The following is a 17,640-nucleotide window of genomic DNA, read 5'->3' as shown; positions in this document are numbered from 1 at the left end:
TTCTAATGGATCACACATCGGACACTTCCTAAGTGTCTAGGACTGTGTGATGCATCGGCGAATAATGCGTGCAGATCCCATTAAGGTGGCCTTCTGCAGCTGGCAGATGGTAATTTTGTTGTCGGCGATTGTGTTTAAGTGCAGGCCAAGGTGTTTAGGCACTGCACCCAGTGTGCCGATCACCACTGGGACCACCTTGACTGGCTTGTGCCAGAGTCTTTTCAGTTCAATCTTTAAATCCTCATATCATGTCAGCTTTTCCAGTTTCTCTTCAATCCTGCTGTCACCTGGGATTGAGACATCGACGATCCATACTTTGTTTATTATTATTATTATTATTATTATTACACTCTGTCACATGATTTCTGTTCCTGCCGTCTCAATGTCATTCCCTAATTCAGTGTTTCTCAACCTTCCTAATGCCACGACCCCTTACTACAGTTCCTCATGTGGTGGTGACCCCCAACTATAACATTATTTTCGTTGCTACTTCATAACTATCATTTTGCTACTGTTGTGAATTGTAATGTAAATACCTGATATGCAGGATGTATTCTCATTCACTGGACCAAATTTGGCACAAATACCCCACACCCCAAATTTGGATACTGGTGGAGTTTGTGGGGGGTGGGGGGTGGGATTGATTTTGTCATTTAGGAGTTGGAGTTGCTGGGATTTATAGTTCACCTACCATCAAAGAGCATTCTGAACTCCTCCAACGATGGAATGGAACCGAACTTGGCACACTGAACTCCCATGCTTTGATGGGGCTCCCTGGTGCAAGCTCCTCTCCAGCCTTACATGCTCTCCCGTGCATGCACAACATGCTTTTATGGTCCGAACATGCCTGCTCTCCCCTCCCTGCTTGGAGTCTCAGAAGCAGTCCTCCCCTTGGATGGGAGGCCAGCCAATCATAGTGGAGAAGGGAAAGGAGGAAGGAGGAGGAAGGGAGGGAAGTGGACAAAGGAAGGGACAGATGGGAAAGGAGGGAGTTAGGAGGGGAGGGAGGGAGGAAGGAAGGGGAAAGGAAGGAAGGGAAAAAAGGACAAAAGAAGGGGGAGAAAATGGAAGGGGGAGAAAATGGAAAGGAAAGAGGATGGATGGATGGATGGATGGAAGGAAGGAAGGAAGGAAGGAAGGAAGGAAGGAAGGGAAAAGAGGGAAGGGAGGAAGGGAAAAGGATGAAGGGTGGGAGGGAGAGAGGAAGGAAGGAAGGAAGGAAGGAAGGAAGGAAGGAAGGAAGGAAGGAAGGAAGGAAGGAAGGAAGGGGAAAGAAGGTAGTTAGGAGGGGAGGAAGGAGGGCAGGGGAAAGGAGGAATAAGGGAAGGGAGGAAAAAAGGGGAAAGGAGGAAGGGAGGGAGGGAATTGGACAAAGGGAGGGAGGGAGGAAAAGGAAAGGAAGGAGTTAGGAGGGAAAGGAGGAAGGAAGGGGAAAGAAGGAAGGAGGGAAGGGAGGGGAAAGGAGGGAAGGAAGGAAGGGAAGAAGGAAAGGAAGGAAGGGAAAAAAGAAGGAGGAGAAAGGGGAAAGAAAGGAGTTGGGATGGGAGGGAGGGAGGGGAAAGAAGGAAGGAAAGAAGGGGAAAGGAGGAAAGGAAGAAAGGGAAAAACAAGGACAAAAGAAGGGGGAGAAAGGGGAAAGGAAGGAGTTAGGATGGGTGGGAGGGAGGGAGGGGAAAAAAAGAGGGAAGGGAGGTAGGGAAAAGGAAGAAGGAAGGAAGGAAGGGTGGGATGGGAGGGAGGGAGGGAGGGAGGGAGGGAGGAAGGAAGGAAGGAAGGAAGGAAGGAAGGAAGGAAGGAAGGAAGGAAGGCGGAAAGGAGGGAGTTAGAAGGGAAGGGGGGAAGGGAGGGGAAAGAGGAAGAAGGGAAGAGAGGAAGGGGAAAGTAGGAAGGAAAGAGGGAAGGGAGGGGGGAGAGGAAGTAAGGGGAAGGGACAAATGGAGGAATGAAGAGGAGGAAGGAATAGAAAGCAAATGGAAAATGGGGAAGGAAGAAGGAAACAATGGATGAAAGCAGGGGGCAGTGGCCCTTCTGACCCCTGTGCCTTGCCAGGTATATACATTACTCATGGTATGAGGAAGATCCCGCTGACCTGGCACCCCCCCCCCCCCCCCCCCCGCTGACCCGGCACACCCTTCCTTTCCCCTCCCTCCCTCCCATCCTAACTCCTTCCTTTCCCCTTTCTTCCAGCCAAGTGATTCTGATGTTCTCTCCTGTTGGGATGCTCCTGGTCCTGCTTCCCCCTTGGCCTCCCCTCTTCCGCCTCTGCTTGGGACCCCCTCAGGGAGAGACAGAAAGCAGCCTGCCTAAGAGAGGCTGAATGGGGCTGATTCCTAAGTATGGCTTCCTCCGGTCCCTGTGGCCCTGGGCAGGGTGGGCATTGGGGCCACCCTCCCTCCCTCCTTCCTTCCCTGCCCGCCTCCCCTGTTCCTTCTTCCGCTCCTTTCTTCAGGAAGCCCTCCAGGCAATGTGGGTTTATTAATTTTCTGGGGAATAATTAATGAATTAATTATACCGGAAGGCATTTGAATATTCAGAAGCCGTGCTGTAATTATTCCCGATCTGTTTGAGGGACGTGTGCGTGGGGGTGTGTTTTAATTTGGGGAAGGATGTGCATGGATCTCCCCCTCCCACCCTTTTGCATGTTTCCTTTCGGCAAAGTGGAGGAATGGGGGCTCGAGCAGTGGCATCCGCAGAGGAGGCCTGGGCCTGGGTTCGCTCTAATCGTGGGGTGCTTGGGACCTCCCCTCCTTTTGCTTTATTTGGTGGGGCCGAGGGCGTGCCACGGCCTTTGGATTCCCAGCCATTCCTGCGGGACGCTCTTTTTCTCCCCTCCAAGACCTGATTTGCAAAAAGCAGAGAAGCGTTGGGCATGAATTATTTTGAGAGCCAACCCATTGGAGAAGCGCCTTGCCAGCTGTATCAAATATTAATGGCCTCCGCGGTTCTGCTTGTGTTTCATAACAGGGCCGCCTGGCCATTGTCAGGAAGAAAGGAGGAGTCCTTTTGTTTGAGCCAGCCTTGCCCACCGGCCTAGCAATGCGGCCAGATTGATAGCAATGGCCGGCCGTGGTGCATCAGGGCTGGTGGAGCTCCTTTGAGGAGTCTTCACAAGGTTGGAAGCCATACTAATAACAAAATTTGAAAAATTGTCTGCTCCTGGTTCAAAAGTGTTATTCCTGCTTAACTGTGTGGTACTTACTACAAAAATCGGTGTTCAACTCGAGAAACTTTGTTTTGGTGGCTGCTACAAACTCGGTTGGATTGGTTGAGAATCTACCATCGCATTTCTCAACCGGTGTTCAACGGCACAAATTGACACAAACTACAAGAAAGGAGATTCCATCTCATAGAATCATAGAATCATAGAATCAAAGAGTTGGAAGAGACCTCATGGGCCATCCAGTCCAACCCCATTCTGCCAAGAAGCAGGAATATTGCATTCAAATCACCCCTGACAGATGGCCATCCAGCCTCTGAACATGAGGAAGAACTTCCTGACTGTGAGGGCCGTTCAGCAGTGGAACTCTCAGCCCTGGAGTGTGGTGGAGGTTCCTTCTTTGGAAGCTTTTAAACAGAGGCTGGATGGCCATCTGTCGGAAGTGATTTGAATGCAATATTCCTGCTTCTTGGCAGGGAGCTGGACTGGATGGCCCATGAGGTGTCTTCCAACTCTTTGATTCTATGATTCAAGGAGATTCCATCTGAACATTAGGAAGAACTTCCTGACTGTGAGAGCTGTTCAGCAGTGGAACTCTCTGCCCTGGAGTGTGGTGGAGGCTTCTTCTTTGGAGGCTTTGAAACAGAGGCTGGAGGGCCATCTGTCAGGGGTGCTTTGAATGTGATTGTCCTGCTTCTTGGCAGAATGGGGTTGGACTGGATGGCCCATGAGGTCTATGATTCTATGTTCAGCAGTGGAACTCTCTGCCCCGGAGTGTGATGGAGAATCCTTCTTTAGAGGCATTGAAACAGGCTGCATAGCCATCTCTTGGGGGTGCTTTGAACGCAATTTTCCTGCTTCTTGGCAGAATGGGATTGGACTGGATGGCCCACCAAGTCTCTTCCAACTCTAGGATTCTATGTTCAGCAGTGGAACTCTCTACCCCAAAGTGTGGTGGAGGCTCCTGCTATGGAGGCTTTGAAACAGAGGCTGAATGGCCATCTCTTGGGGGTGCTTTGAACACAATTTTCCTGCTTCTCGACAGAATGGGGTTGGACTGGATGGCCCACCAAGTCTCTTCCAACTCTAGGATTCTATGTTCAGCAGTGGAACTCTCCGACCCAAAGTGTGGTGGAGGCCCCTTCTTTGGAGGCTTTGAAACAGAGGCTGGATGGCCATCTGTCGGGGGTGCTTTGAATGCGATTGTCCTGCTTCTTAGCAGAATGGGGTTGGACTGGATGATGGCCCACGAGGTCTCTTCCAACTCAGGAAGCTCTTCCAACTCAGGAAACTCTTGCATTCAGAGAAACTATTGGAAAGTGCCTTATATTGCCTGAGTTCTGAGCAGAAGGAAAACCTGCACACACTCAAGGTGGGGGCGGAGCTGACACTGCTTCCGTCTTTGTCTGAGTTCTAGCTTCTCTGCGCGAGACAATGAGAGTCGAACAGCTCTTTGACTAACCAGTCACTTTTCAGCATTGGCTGGCTAGGTGATACCAGCTATTTAGAGGTGCCACCATAACTGCCTTGGCTCAATGGGATGGATTTGTAGTTTTACAAGGTCTTTATCCAATGTTCTGGTGCATCACCAAACGACAAACCCTACATGCTGGTGTGGACGGCTCCAGTGCATTTCTGCATTTTAAAATCCCAAAACAGTTGATCGGGGTGTAAAGAAGTGGAGCCATGGACATACAGGTGGCTAAATGGAAGCACAATTGGAAAGCAATGAGGGGAGACATGATGAGGGCCATGTATAAATATGTGAGGGAAGTCAAAGGGAGGAGGGAACAAGCTGCCCTAGACACTGGGATGCAGTGGAACAATGGCTTCAAACTACAGGAAAGGAGATTCCACCTGAACATGAGGAAGAACTTCCTAACTGTGAGAGCCGTTCAGCACTGGATCTCTCTCTCTCTCTCTGCCCTGGAGTGTTGTGGAGGCTCCTTCTTTGGAGGCTTTTAAGCAGAGGCTGGATGGCCATCTGTCGGGGGTGCTTTGAAAGCTATTTCCCTGCTTCTTGGCAGAATGGGGTTGGACTGGAAGGCCCACTCTAGGATACTAAGATTCTATGATCCAACAGATGTCTTGCTGAAGAATCATAGAATCATAGAATACAATTATAGAATCCTAGAGTTGGAAGAGACCTCGTGGCCCATCCAGTCCAACCCCATTCTGCCAAGAAGCAGTAAATTCACATTCAAAGCACCCCCAACAGATGGCCACCCAGCCTCTGTTTCAAAGCTTCCAAAGAAGGAGCCTCCACCACACTCTGGGGCAGAGAGTTCCACTGCTGAACGGCTCTCACAGTCAGGAAGTTCTTTCTAATGTTCAGATGGAATCTCCTTTCTTGTAGTTTGAAGCCATTGCTCCATTGCGCCCTAGTCTCCAGGGCAGCAGAAAACAAGCTTGCTCCCTCCTCCCTATGACTTCCTCTCACGTATTTATACATGGTCCTCATCATGTCTCCTCTCAGTCATCTCTTCTTCAGGCTAAACATGCCCAGCTCTTTAAGCCGCTTCTCAACAGTTGATCAGGGCTGTAAAGAAGTGGAGCCATGGACATACAGGTGGCTAAATGGAAGCACAATTGGAAAGTAATGAGAGGAGACATGATGAGGGCTGTGTACAAATATGTGAGGGGAAGTCAAAGGGAGGAGGGAACAAGCTGCCCTAGAGACTAGGACGCAATGGAACAATGGCTTCAAACTACAGGAAAGGAGATTCCACCTGAACATGAGGAAGAACTTCCTGACTGTGAGAGCTGTTCGACAGTGGAACTCTGTATCCCAAAGTGTGGTGGAGGTTCCTTCTTTGGAGGCTTTAAAACAAAGGGTGGGTGGCTATCTGTCAGGGGTGCTTTGAATGCGATTTCCCTGCTTCTTGGCAGAATGGGGTTGGACTGGATGGCCCACGAGGTCTCATCCTAGTCTCCAGGGCAGCAGAAAACAAGCGTACTCTCTCCTCCCTATGACTTCCTCTCACGTTTTATACATGGCCTTCATCGTGTGTCCTCTGAGCCTTCTCTTCTTCAGGCTAAACATGCCCAGCTCTTTAAGCCGCTCCTCATAGGGCTTAATCATATGAGTCGTCCTCCTCTGGACTCATTCCAGCTTGTCAACATCGCTCTTCAATTGCGGTGCCCAGAATTGAACACAATATTCCAGGTGTGGTCTGACCAAGGCAGAATAGAGCATGGGGAGCATGACTTCCCTGGATCTAGACACTAGACTTCTGTTGATGCAGGCCAAAATCCCATTGGCTCTTTCCCTGCATTTCTGGCATTTTGGGGCGATGAGGTGGGTGGTCCCAGCCCACTCTCCCCCCTCCAGACGGATTGCCATCGTTCTTGCTCATCAGCATGCTAATTGCCGCATGACTAATTATGCCCTGAATTCCAGTTGATTTTCTTAATGAGACAGCTGGGTTAATTATGTAATCATATGATTACATTAGCCTAGAGTGTCCCAGCACAAAGGAATCCGCGCAGGCGTTAGGGGGCCATTGTGGAAGCAGGGCTCGCAAGGGGACCCTTGAGTGCGCCACCGAACAATGCGGATTGCGGAGGAGAAGGAGAGGCGGGCCGTTAGAGGGGCCGACCCCCATGGCGTTACATGGGGGGGGCATGTTTCCCCTAATTCACCTCTTTGTTGAGTGGTGTTCGCTCTTCTTTGGAGGACACATTTCAGAATAGTCATATCTTTTGTTTCTCTATACAGTTTTTTATGGGGGGGGGCACACTAGAAGAACATAACAAAGGCCCTGAATGCCCATCCATCCCAATATTCTGTTTGCACAGTGATGGGATCATTTCCCTGTGCAATGCATGGTGGTCATCCTGCAGTCAAAGGTGTGCTTTCCGCCCCAGCTTTGAAACAGAGGCTGGATGACCATCTGTTGGGAGTGCTTTGAATGGATTTTCCTACTTCTTGGCAGAATGGAGTTGGACTGGATGGCACCAGGTCTCTTCCAACTCTAGGATTCTATGATTCTATGTTCAACAGTGGAACTCTCTGGCGTGGAGTGTGGTGGAGGCTTCTTCTATGGAGGTTTGAAACAGAGGCTGCATGGCCATCTGTTGAGGGTTCTTGGAATAGATTTTCCTACTTCTTGGCAGAATGGAGTTGAACTGGATGGCCCACCAGGTCTCTTCCAACTCTAGGATTCTATGTCCAGCAGTGGAACTCTCTGCCCTGGAGTGTGGTGGAGGCTCCTTCTATGGAAGTTTGGAACAGAGGCTGCATGGCCATCTGTTGAGGGTGCTTTGAATTGATTTTCCTACTTCTTGGCATAATGGAGTTGGATTGGATGGCCCAGCAGGTCTCTTCTAACTCTAGAATTCTATGTTCAGCAGTGGAACTCTCTGCCCTGGAGTGTGATGGAGGCTCCTTCTATGGAGGTTTGAAACAGAGACTGCATGGCCATCTGTTGGGGGTGCTTGGAATGGATTTTCCTTCTTCTTGGCAGAATGGAGTTGGACTGGATGGCCCACCAGGTCTCTTCCAACTCTAGGATTCTATGATTCTATGTTCAGCAGTGGAACTCTCTGCCTGGAGTGTGATGGAGGCCTCTTCTATGGAGGCTTTGAAACAGAGGCTGGATGACCATCTGTGCCAGAGTGAAGAGAGAGGGGGACAGGGGACAGTTCCCCCTTGCCTCGTGTTCTATCCTAAGGTAAAAGGAAGAGGGGCCGACCGAGGGCAAGATGGATGGATGGCATCCTTGAAGTGACTGGACTGACCTTGAAGGAGCTGGGGGTGGTGACAGCCGACAGGGAGCTCTGGCGTGGGATGGTCCATGAGGTCACAAAGAGTCGGAGACGACTGAACGAATGAACAACAACACATATAATATTTATAATATTATAATGTAATACAATTTAATACTAATAATAATAATACGATATTATAATTACATATTTTATATTACATGTAATATTACTAATAATATTACAATATAATGGTATACTACAATATGGTGATATATAATTCTGATATTGGCCGGACAACGCGACCGGATAATGATTTGGTAATGAAATGCGGAGGATTTATTGTTTTATGATGTTTTTATTGATGTTGTTATGTAATGAATTTTTATCTGTGTTTAAATGTTTTAGCTATTTTTATATTGTTATGGGCATCAAATTGTGCCGTTCTGTAAACCGCCATGAGTTGCCCCCGGGCTGAGAATGGCAGTATAGAAATATCGTAAATAAATAATAAATATTGTACTATGCTGATAATATAATGTATTGTATGTATATATGTCTTGTAAGCCGCTTGAGTCCCCTTTGGGGTGAGAAGGGCAGCATATAAATGCCATAAATAAATAAATGTGTTGGGGGTGCTTTTTGGCAGGGGATTGGACTAGAAGGCCCATGAGGTCTCTTCCAACTCTATGATTCTATGTTCCCCATCCTTCCATCCATGCACAGAGAGCCGTGTCGTTGGAGCTCGTTCCTTGCTGTCTTGGTGGCCACACTCTCCTTGAATTTATTAAATCTATTCAAGTGCGTATCAGAAGCCTAGAGTTAGAAGAGACCTGCTGGGCCTAACATTCCAACTCCATTCTGCCAAGAAGCAGGCAAATCGCCTTCAAAGCACCCCCGACAGATGGCCATCCAGTTTCTGTTTCAAAGCCTCCAAAGAAGGAGCCTCCACCACACTCTGGGGCAGAGAGAGAGATGGGGTTCAAGGGGCTCTTTGATTTGCACATGTGTGGGCAAGGGAGAGCACGTGGGGCTGAAGTTTGGCCCAGTTCTATTGTTGGTGGCGTTCAGAATTGTCTTTGATTGTAGGTGAACTATAAATCCCAGCAACTACAACTCCCAAATGTCAAGGTCTATTTCCCCCCAAACTCCACCAGTGTTCATATTTGGCCATATTGAGTATCCATGCCAAGTTTGGTGCAGATCCATCATTGTTTGAGTCCACAGTGTTCTCTGGTTGTAGGTGAACTACAACTCCCAAACTCAAGATCAGTGTCCACCAAACCCTTCCAGTGTTTTCTGTTGCTCATGGGAGTTCTTTGTGCAAAGTTTGGTTCAATTACATCATTGGTGGAGTTCAGAATGCTCTTTGATTATAGGTGAACTATAAATCCCAGCAACTACAACTCCCAAATGACAAAATTAATCCCCCCAATCTCACCAGTATTCAAATTTGGGCGTTATTGGGTATTTGTGCCAAATTTGGTCCAGTGAATAAAAATCCATCCTGCAGATCAGATATTTATTTTGAAGATTCATACATAATAGGAGCAATAGCTCATCAACTGGCATTATGGGGAAAGTTAGAGATGAGCATCCTCATTCCGTTTCCCTCCAAGTGCGAAGTTCACGGGCAGTGCCAGTCGTAAGTAGCTCATCAACTGCTGTTGTGGTGAAGGATAGAGCTATCCATTCTCGTTCCGTTTCCCTCCAAGTACGACGTTCACACTGTACGAAGGATATCAGAAAGTAAGATTACAAGGCACGTCCCTCTCGCAGGGAATTTTCTCAGGGGAAGTTGGTATCACTGCCGTGTAGTGGGAAGCCAGCGGAAGTGAACGAGCAGTGCCAGTCATCAGTAGCTCATCAACTGGTATTATAGTGAAAGTTAGAGATGAGCATCCTCATTCCTCATTTATAGGTGAAGTATAAATCCCAGCAATTATAACTCCCAAATGACAAAATCAATAGCCACCCTCCCACCCCATCACTATTCAAATTTGGGCATATCAGGTACTTGTGCAAAATTTGGTCCAGTGAATGGAAATACATCCTGCATATCAGATATTTACATTACAATTCATAACAGTAGCGAAATTGCAGTTACGAAGTAGCAACAAAAGTAATGTTATGGTTGTGGGTCACCACAACATGCGCAACTATGTTAAGAGGTTTCAGCATTGAGAAGGTTGAGAAACACTGATTTAGAGAAACAGCCCATGCTGATCCACCTGAACATTAGGAAAAACTTTCTGACTGTGAGAGCTGTTCAGCAGTGGAACTCTCTGCCCAAAGTGTGGTGGAGGCTCCTTCTATGGAGTCTTTTAAACAGAAGTTGGATGGCCATCTGTTGGGGGTGCTTTGAATGCGATTTTCCTGCTTCTTGGCAGAATGGGGTTGGATTGGATTGCCCTCGAGGTCTCTTCCAAGTTCTATTATCACACCTGGAATATGGGAGTTGTAGCTTTTTCTCCTTCGGAGCTTCCCTCTCTGTTTTTCCCTCCCGGGGTCAGCATTTCTGTCCCAGGTCCACTTCTTGACCTGTCACTCTCAGCTGAGTTCTCATCAGCTCATGTGCAATGATGTTTCAGGGTTTTTTGGGGGAGTTTTTTGCCTCGGCGTGCGTTGCAAGCAACACGCAAAGAGCAAGCAAGTCAGTGAAAACCAGCAACGAAATAGTTTCAGTGGAGCTGCAGTAAGAACATCGTAATCGATGGTGACAGGCCGGAGTCAAAGGCACAGAAGAGCTCCCAGCGTAATGAGCAGATGTCCTCTTTACGGCGACAGGGATGCCAAGTGGCAACACAGACTCCGTGATGGCCAGTTGGTCGGGCTTGCCGATATCATCTCCCTGCTTCCCGGAGTCCTTTTGCCACATTATGTGCAGCGCGGAATTACGAAGTCCTTCCGAGGGCAGGCAGTTTGATTACCGGAAAGGAGATTCCACCTGAACATTCCACCATGAGAGCCGTTCAGCAGTGGAACTCTCTGCCCCGGAGTGTGGTGGAGGCTCCTTCTTTGGAGGCTTTCAAACAGAGGCTGGATGGCCATCTGTTGGGGGTGCTTTGAATGCAATTTTCCTGCTTCTTGGCACAATGGGGTTGGACTTCGATTATGGCCGACGAGACCTCTTCCAACTATAATTCTATGATTCTAAGTGTGATGCCACTTTAAAGGCTACCGAATCCTGGGATTTGTAGTTTGGTGACTGTGAGAGCTGTTCAGCAGTGGAACTCTCTGCCCCGGAGTGTGGTGGAGGCTCCATCTATGGAGGCTTTTAAACAAAGGCTGAATGGGCATCTGTTGAGAGTGCTTTGAATGCGATTTTCCTGCTTCTTGGCAGAATGGGGTTGGACTGGATGATGGCCGACGAGATCTCTTCCAACTATAATTCTATGATTCTAAGTGGATGGCCACTTTAAAGGCCTACAGAATCCTGTGATTTGTAGTTTGGTGACTGTGAGAGCTGTTCAGCAGTGGAACTCTCTGCCCCGATGTGTGGTGGGGGCTCCATCTATGGAGGCTTTTAAGCAAAGGCTGGATGGCCATCTGTTGAGAGTGCTTTGAATGCAATTTTCCTGCTTCTTGGCTGAATGGGGTTGGACTGGATGATGGCCGACGAGATATCTTCCAAGTCTAGGATTCTATAAATCTATGATTCGAAATGTGATGCCACTGGGATTCGTAGTTTGGTGACTGTGAGAGCTGTTCAGCAGTGGAACTCTCTGACCTGGAGTGTAATGGAGACTCCTTCTTGGGAGGCTTTGAAACAGAGGCTGGATGGCCATCTGTTGGGGGTGCTTTGAATGCAATTTTCCTGCCTCTTGGCAGAATGGGGTTGGACTGGATGATGGCCGACGAGATCTCATCCAACTCTAGGATTCTATAATTCTATGATTCTTAGTGTGATGCCACTTTAAAGTCATACAGAATCCTGGGATTTGTAATTTGGTGACTGTGAGAGCTGTTCAGCAGTGGAACTCTCTGTCCTGATGTGTGGTGGAGGCTTTGAAACAGAGGTTGGATGGCCATCTGTTGGGGGTGCTTTGAAGGCAATTTTCCTGCTTCTTGGCGGAATGGGGTTGGACTGGATGATGGTCCACCAGGTCTCTTCCAACTCTGTGATTCTATTATTCTAGATCTGTGGCTGCTTTGTGTGGTTTCCATATGGATCCGCAACTAAGCGTTGGATCCCAGCGAGTTGACAATCCCGGTGACAATACTATTCCTTCCCAAAACAGCCTTGTGATAACAGCTGTCTATCGACATTTGTGGTGACCAACTTGTGACACAACCAGACTGAATATCAATACGAGCGCCATTGACATGATGCTCGAGCCCTCGGTGTCATTACTTGGCCGGTGTTCTGTGCTTGACGTGTCGTTTGTATTTGCCACGGGAGACAGAAAAGACGTAGAGCCTTTTTAACGAAATTTTAGTCACAGTCCTGTGTTTTAAATGCGTCCAAAATGGTGGAGGCGGATACGTACGGATCTAGCAACTTCGGGATAAGTTAGGAGTAGCTTTGGGAGAAAAGCTTCCGACTTACGTACAAATTAAATCCAAGAACAGATCTCCAGAAGAACCTGTCTTTGTTCATCACTTTGAGGAGTGCCAGTATTCTGGTTGCCTCTTGGGTATCTGGTGTTTTGATCCAAAACTGGCTGCAAACATTGCATATACGAGGGTTACCCAGAAAGTAAGATTACGAGGCATGTAGCTCTTGTGGGGAATTTTCTTGGGGGAAGTTGGTAGTGGGATGCCAGCAGAAGAGAACGGGCAATGCCAGTCGTAAGTAGCTCATCAACTGCTGTTGTGGTGAAGGTTAGAGCTGAGCATCCTCATTCCATTTCTCTCCAAGTGTGAAGTTCACGGGCAATGCCAGTCGTAAGTAGCTCATCAACTGCTGTTGTGGTGAAGGTTAGAGCTGAGCATCCTCATTCCATTTCTCTCCAAGTGTGAAGTTCACGGGCAATGCCAGTCGTAAGTAGCTCATCAACTGCTGTTGTGGTGAAGGTTAGAGCTGAGCATCCTCATTCCATTTCTCTCCAAGTGTGAAGTTCACGGGCAATGCCAGTCGTAAGTAGCTCATCAACTGCTGTTGTGGTGAAGGTTAGAGCTGAGCATCCTCATTCCATTTCTCTCCAAGTGCGAAGTTCACGGGCAGTGCCAGTCGTAAGTAGCTCATCAACTGCTGTTGTGGTGAAGGTTAGAGCTCAGCATCCTCATTCCGTTTACCTCCAAGTGCGAAGTTCACACTGTACGAAGGATATCGGAAAGTAAGATTACAAGGCACGCACCTCTCGCAGGGAATTTTCTCAGGGGAAGTTGGTATCACTGCCATGTAGCAGGAAGCCAGCGGAAGTGAACGAGCAGTGCCAGTCATCAGTAGCTCATCAGCTGGCATTTTGGTGAAGGTTTGAGATGAGCGTCCTCATTCCATTTCCCTCTAAATGCGAAGTTCATACTGTACGAGGGATATCGGAAAGTAAGATTACAAGGCACGTCCCTCTCGCAGGGAATTTTCTCAGGGGAAGTTGGTATCACTGCCGTGTAGCGGGAAGCCAGAGGTAGTGAACGAGCAGTGCCAGTCATCAGTAGCTCATCGGCTGGCATTGTGGTGAAGGTTTGAGATGAGCATCCTCATTCCATTTCCCTCCAAGTGTGAAGTTCATGGGCAGTACCGATCGTAGGTAGCTCATCCACTGCTGTTGTGGTAAAGGTTTGAGCTGGGCATCCTCATTCCGTTTCCCTCCAAGTGCGAAGTTCACACTGTACGAGGGATATCGGAAAATAAAATTACAAGGCACGTACCTCTCACGGGGAATTTTCTCAGGGGAAGTTGGTATCATTGCCTTGTAGCGGGAAGCCAGGGAAGTGAATGAGCAGTGCCAGTCATCAGTAGCTCATCGACTGGCATTATGGTGAAAGTTAGAGATAAGCGTCCTCATTCTGTTTCCCTCTAAGTGCGAAGTTCACACTGTACAAAGGATATTGGAAAGTAAGATTACAAGGCACGTACCTCTCGCAGGGAATTTTCTCAGAGGAAGTTGATATCACTGCCGTGTAGCAGAAAGCCAGCGGAAACGAATGAGCGGGGCCAGTCATCAGTAGCTCATCGGCTGGCATTGTGGTAAAGATTAGAGATGAGCATCCGCATTCCGTTATTTCCAAATGCGAAGTTCACACTGTACTAGGGATATCGGAAAGTAAGATTACAAGGCACATACCTCTCACAGGGAATTTTCTCAGGGGAAGTTGGCATCACTGCTGTGTAGCAGGAAGCCAGCAGAAATGAACAAGCGGTGCCAGTCATCAGTAGCTCATGGACTAGAATTGTGGTGAAGGTTTGAGATGAGCGAACGAGCCGGGCCAGTCGTCAACAGCTCATCAACTGGCCCATGCCTGTTTTAAACCCTGTTGCATTTTGAGGTTTGGAAATCCGAAATCCTCGGCGTTCCCCGACTCTGAATGATGTGCCGGTTGTTGTTCCCCTGCTGCAGTTCTTTGTATTTTCCTTCATGGAGGGGAGAGCGGCGATGCCTGCTTCTGCCCGGCCCCCTTTGAGCATTTCTCAAAACAATCTTCCAAAAGCCGCTGACGTTTGAATCATTCATCTCAGCTTAAGCAAAGTTTGGAGTTTAATGCAAAGAGAATGGTTTTAACATTCCGTTCCTCCTTTCTTCGGCGACTGTTTTGCTTCTTTGACATTAACCTTTAATAGAGCTCAATTAAATATACATATCCTGATGAATAGTTATGAGCGTGCCAACATTTTCATTTACGATATAATGCTTTCCAGGGATTTGGGAATTTATTGACTAAAGGTTTAGTCATTCTTCATCTTCGAATGCAGAGGCTGGCGGGGAACGGGGTGGGGGCTGCGGAAGGAGGGCCCCCAGGCATCTCGGGCTAATTTTAGCATAGGGAAGCCGCCCTCATTTGCATGTCTTAGGGGGGCCTTAACATTGAACATCCTGAAGCATCGTGTTTTCAGGCGTGTGTGGAAAATAGTATGTATGTGTGTGCATGTGGGAGGGGGTATCACCCAAGAGATTACTTCTCTAGGAATATCTCGGTTCTCTAGCATGGCTGCGTGGTCAGAATTTCACCGGAGGATCTAGAGATCCCTAGAGAAGTGTCCTCTCGGTCCTCAGCATGATTGTCGGTGGACTATAGACTAGTTCAGAATGCTCTTTGATTGTAGGTGAACTATAAATCCCAGGAACTACAACTCGCAAATGTCAAGGTCTATTTTCCCCCAAACTCCACTGCTGTTCCCATTTCAGCATATTGAGTATTTGTGCCAAGTTTGGTCCAAATCCCTCATTGTTTGAGTCCTCAGTGCTCTCTGGATCTAGGTGAACTACAACTCCAAAATCCATGAATCAGTGAACTCACAAAAGCCCAGTGTGGAGAGCTGGCTGCAGTTGTTGTAATGCAGCGTTGATCAACCCTGGGGGAGGGAGGTCGCAAGGGGGTGTCAGAGAGGTCACCAAAGACCATCAGAAAACACAGTATTTTCTGGGTTGTTGTAGGTTTTTTCAGGCTATATGGGCATGTTCTAGAGGCATTCTCTCCTGACGTTTCGCCTGCATCTATGGCAAGCATCCTCAGAGGTTGTGACCTCACTACCTCTGAGGATGCTTGCCATAGATGCAGGTGAAAAGTCAGGAGAGAATGCCTCTAGAACATGGCCATATTGCCTGAAAAAACCTACAACAACCCAGTGATTCCGGCCATGAAAGCCTTCGACAATACAGTATTTTCTATTGGTCCTGGGGGTTCTGTGTGGGAAATTTTGCCCAAGTCTATGGCATGACAGCATGGTTCACATGTGTGAGCGAGGGAGAGCATGTGAGGTTAGATGGAGTCTCGCGCCAGTGGGTCCCTTCAAGCCATGAGGGTTCTGTGTGGGAGGTTTGGCCCAATTCTACTGTTGGTGGTGTTCAGAAAGCTCTTTGATTGTAGGCTTCACGGTCTGGCTTCTTAGTGCGTGGGAGAACCCTTTGTTGGTTCGTCGGAAACTAGGAAAATGGGGTTTGTTTATATCCCTGTGGAATGATGTCCAGGATGGGAGAAAGAACTCTTGTCTGTTCGAGATAGGCGTGAATGTAGCAGTTGGCCATCTTGATTAGCATTTAATGACCTTGCAGCTTCAAGGTCTGGCCTCTTACTGCCGGGGAACCCCTTGTTAGTTCGTTGAAAACTAGGAAAATGGAGTTTGCATATATCCCTGTGGAATGACGTCCAGAGTGGGAGAAAGAACTCTTGTCTGTTGGAGGTAGGCGTGAATGTAGTAGTTGGCTAGCTTGATTAGCATTTAATGGCCTTGCAGCTTCAAGGTCTGGCTTCTTACTGCTTGGGGGGAACCCCTTGTTGGTTCGGTGGAAACTAGGAAAATGGCGTTTGCATGTATCCCTGTGGAATGATGTCCAGGGTGGGAGAAAGAACTCTTGCCTGTTGGAGGTAGGCGTGAATGTAACAATTGGCCACCATGATTTCCATTTAATGGCCTTGCAGCTTCAAGGTCTGGCTTCTTACTGCTTGGGGGGAACCCCTTGTTGGTTTGTTGGAAACTAGGAAAATGGGGTTTGCATATGTTGCTGTGGAATGATGTCCAGGGTGGGAGAAAGAGCTCTTGTCTGTTGGAGGTAGGCATGAATGTAGGAATTGGCCATATTGATTAGCATTTAATGGCCTTTTACTGCCCGGGGAATCCTTTGTTGGGGAGGTGATTAGTTGGCCCTGATTGTTATAGCAGTTGGCCACCTTGATTAGCATTAAATGGCCTTGTAGCTTCAAGGTCTGGCTTCTTACTGCCTGAGGAAATCCCTTGTTGGTTTGTTGGAAACTAGGAAAATTGGGTTTGCATATATCCCTGTGGAATGATTTCCAGGGAGGGAGAAAGAACTCTTGTCTGTTGGAGGTAGGGTGAATGTAGCAGTCAGCCATCATGATTAGCTTTTAATGGCCTTTTAATGGCCTTTTACTGCCCGGGGAATCCTTTGTTGGGAGGTGATTAGTTGGCCCTGATTGTTTCTTGTCTGGAATTCCCCTGTTTATGAGCATTCTTTATTTACTGTCTTGTTTGGGGTGTTGTGCTCGAAAGTAGGAGGCCAGGGCCTGACGGTCATTGTATGGGATCCCCAATCACCCGCACGTCCGTCCTGCGGCGCCTCCCCCTCCCCAACATTAGAATTGCACCCGAATCCTCCCAGCGTTGAATAATGTGCGATGAATATTTTAACAGCACTAATAATGCAGGGAAACAACAACAGCCCTCTTCTAACAACTGCAAATGAGAAAGCGGTGTAGTTATAAACTATGCATGCGCCGCGAGGCCGCTCGCCCGCCCGCCCGCTCCCTGCCGCCTTGCATTATTACGGCGAGTGACACAGCCCAGCACACCCGGCCTGCCTCTTTGCCAGTGACACAACCCAGGACCACTCTTCTGTAAACGCTGGCACCGGCCTGACGGGTTGCAAAGTGCGCTCGGCGCATTACGGGAGGCACAATGGGCTCCTTGTGCCCTTCCCCAGACGGAGGGTGGTCTTTCTCAAATTGATGGTGGTGGCAGGCTGCAAATTAAGCCCGCTCCCTAATATGTACCATTGTTGATCCTCCGAGACCGGTGTGTTTAACATTCCTCGGCGGGAGACTAAATCTTCGCAGCCGTTTCACAAGTGAAGCTGGCGCCCACCGCGGAGAGAAGTGCTTTATGAGGCCTCTCTGGGTGCCAGGGCTGTCCTTGCGCTCCTTGGCGGGCTTGGCAT

The 17,640-nt window shown here is 48.3% G+C and overlaps 1 protein-coding gene across 10 annotated transcripts in view; it reads left to right on the top strand.

Moving 5' to 3' along the window:
- The window catches only part of CUX1 (cut like homeobox 1), a 307,807-nt gene that overhangs the window by 150,766 nt on the left and 139,401 nt on the right, over positions 1-17,640 (top strand). The gene's annotated exons all lie outside the window — the stretch shown is intronic.

The sequence above is a fragment of the Anolis sagrei genome, chromosome 11, assembly GCF_037176765.1.
Source record: "Anolis sagrei isolate rAnoSag1 chromosome 11, rAnoSag1.mat, whole genome shotgun sequence".
Taxonomy (NCBI): Eukaryota; Metazoa; Chordata; class Lepidosauria; order Squamata; family Dactyloidae; genus Anolis; species Anolis sagrei.
Note: the sequence above shows the minus strand (reverse complement) of the source record. Positions and strands in the feature narration are given on the sequence as shown.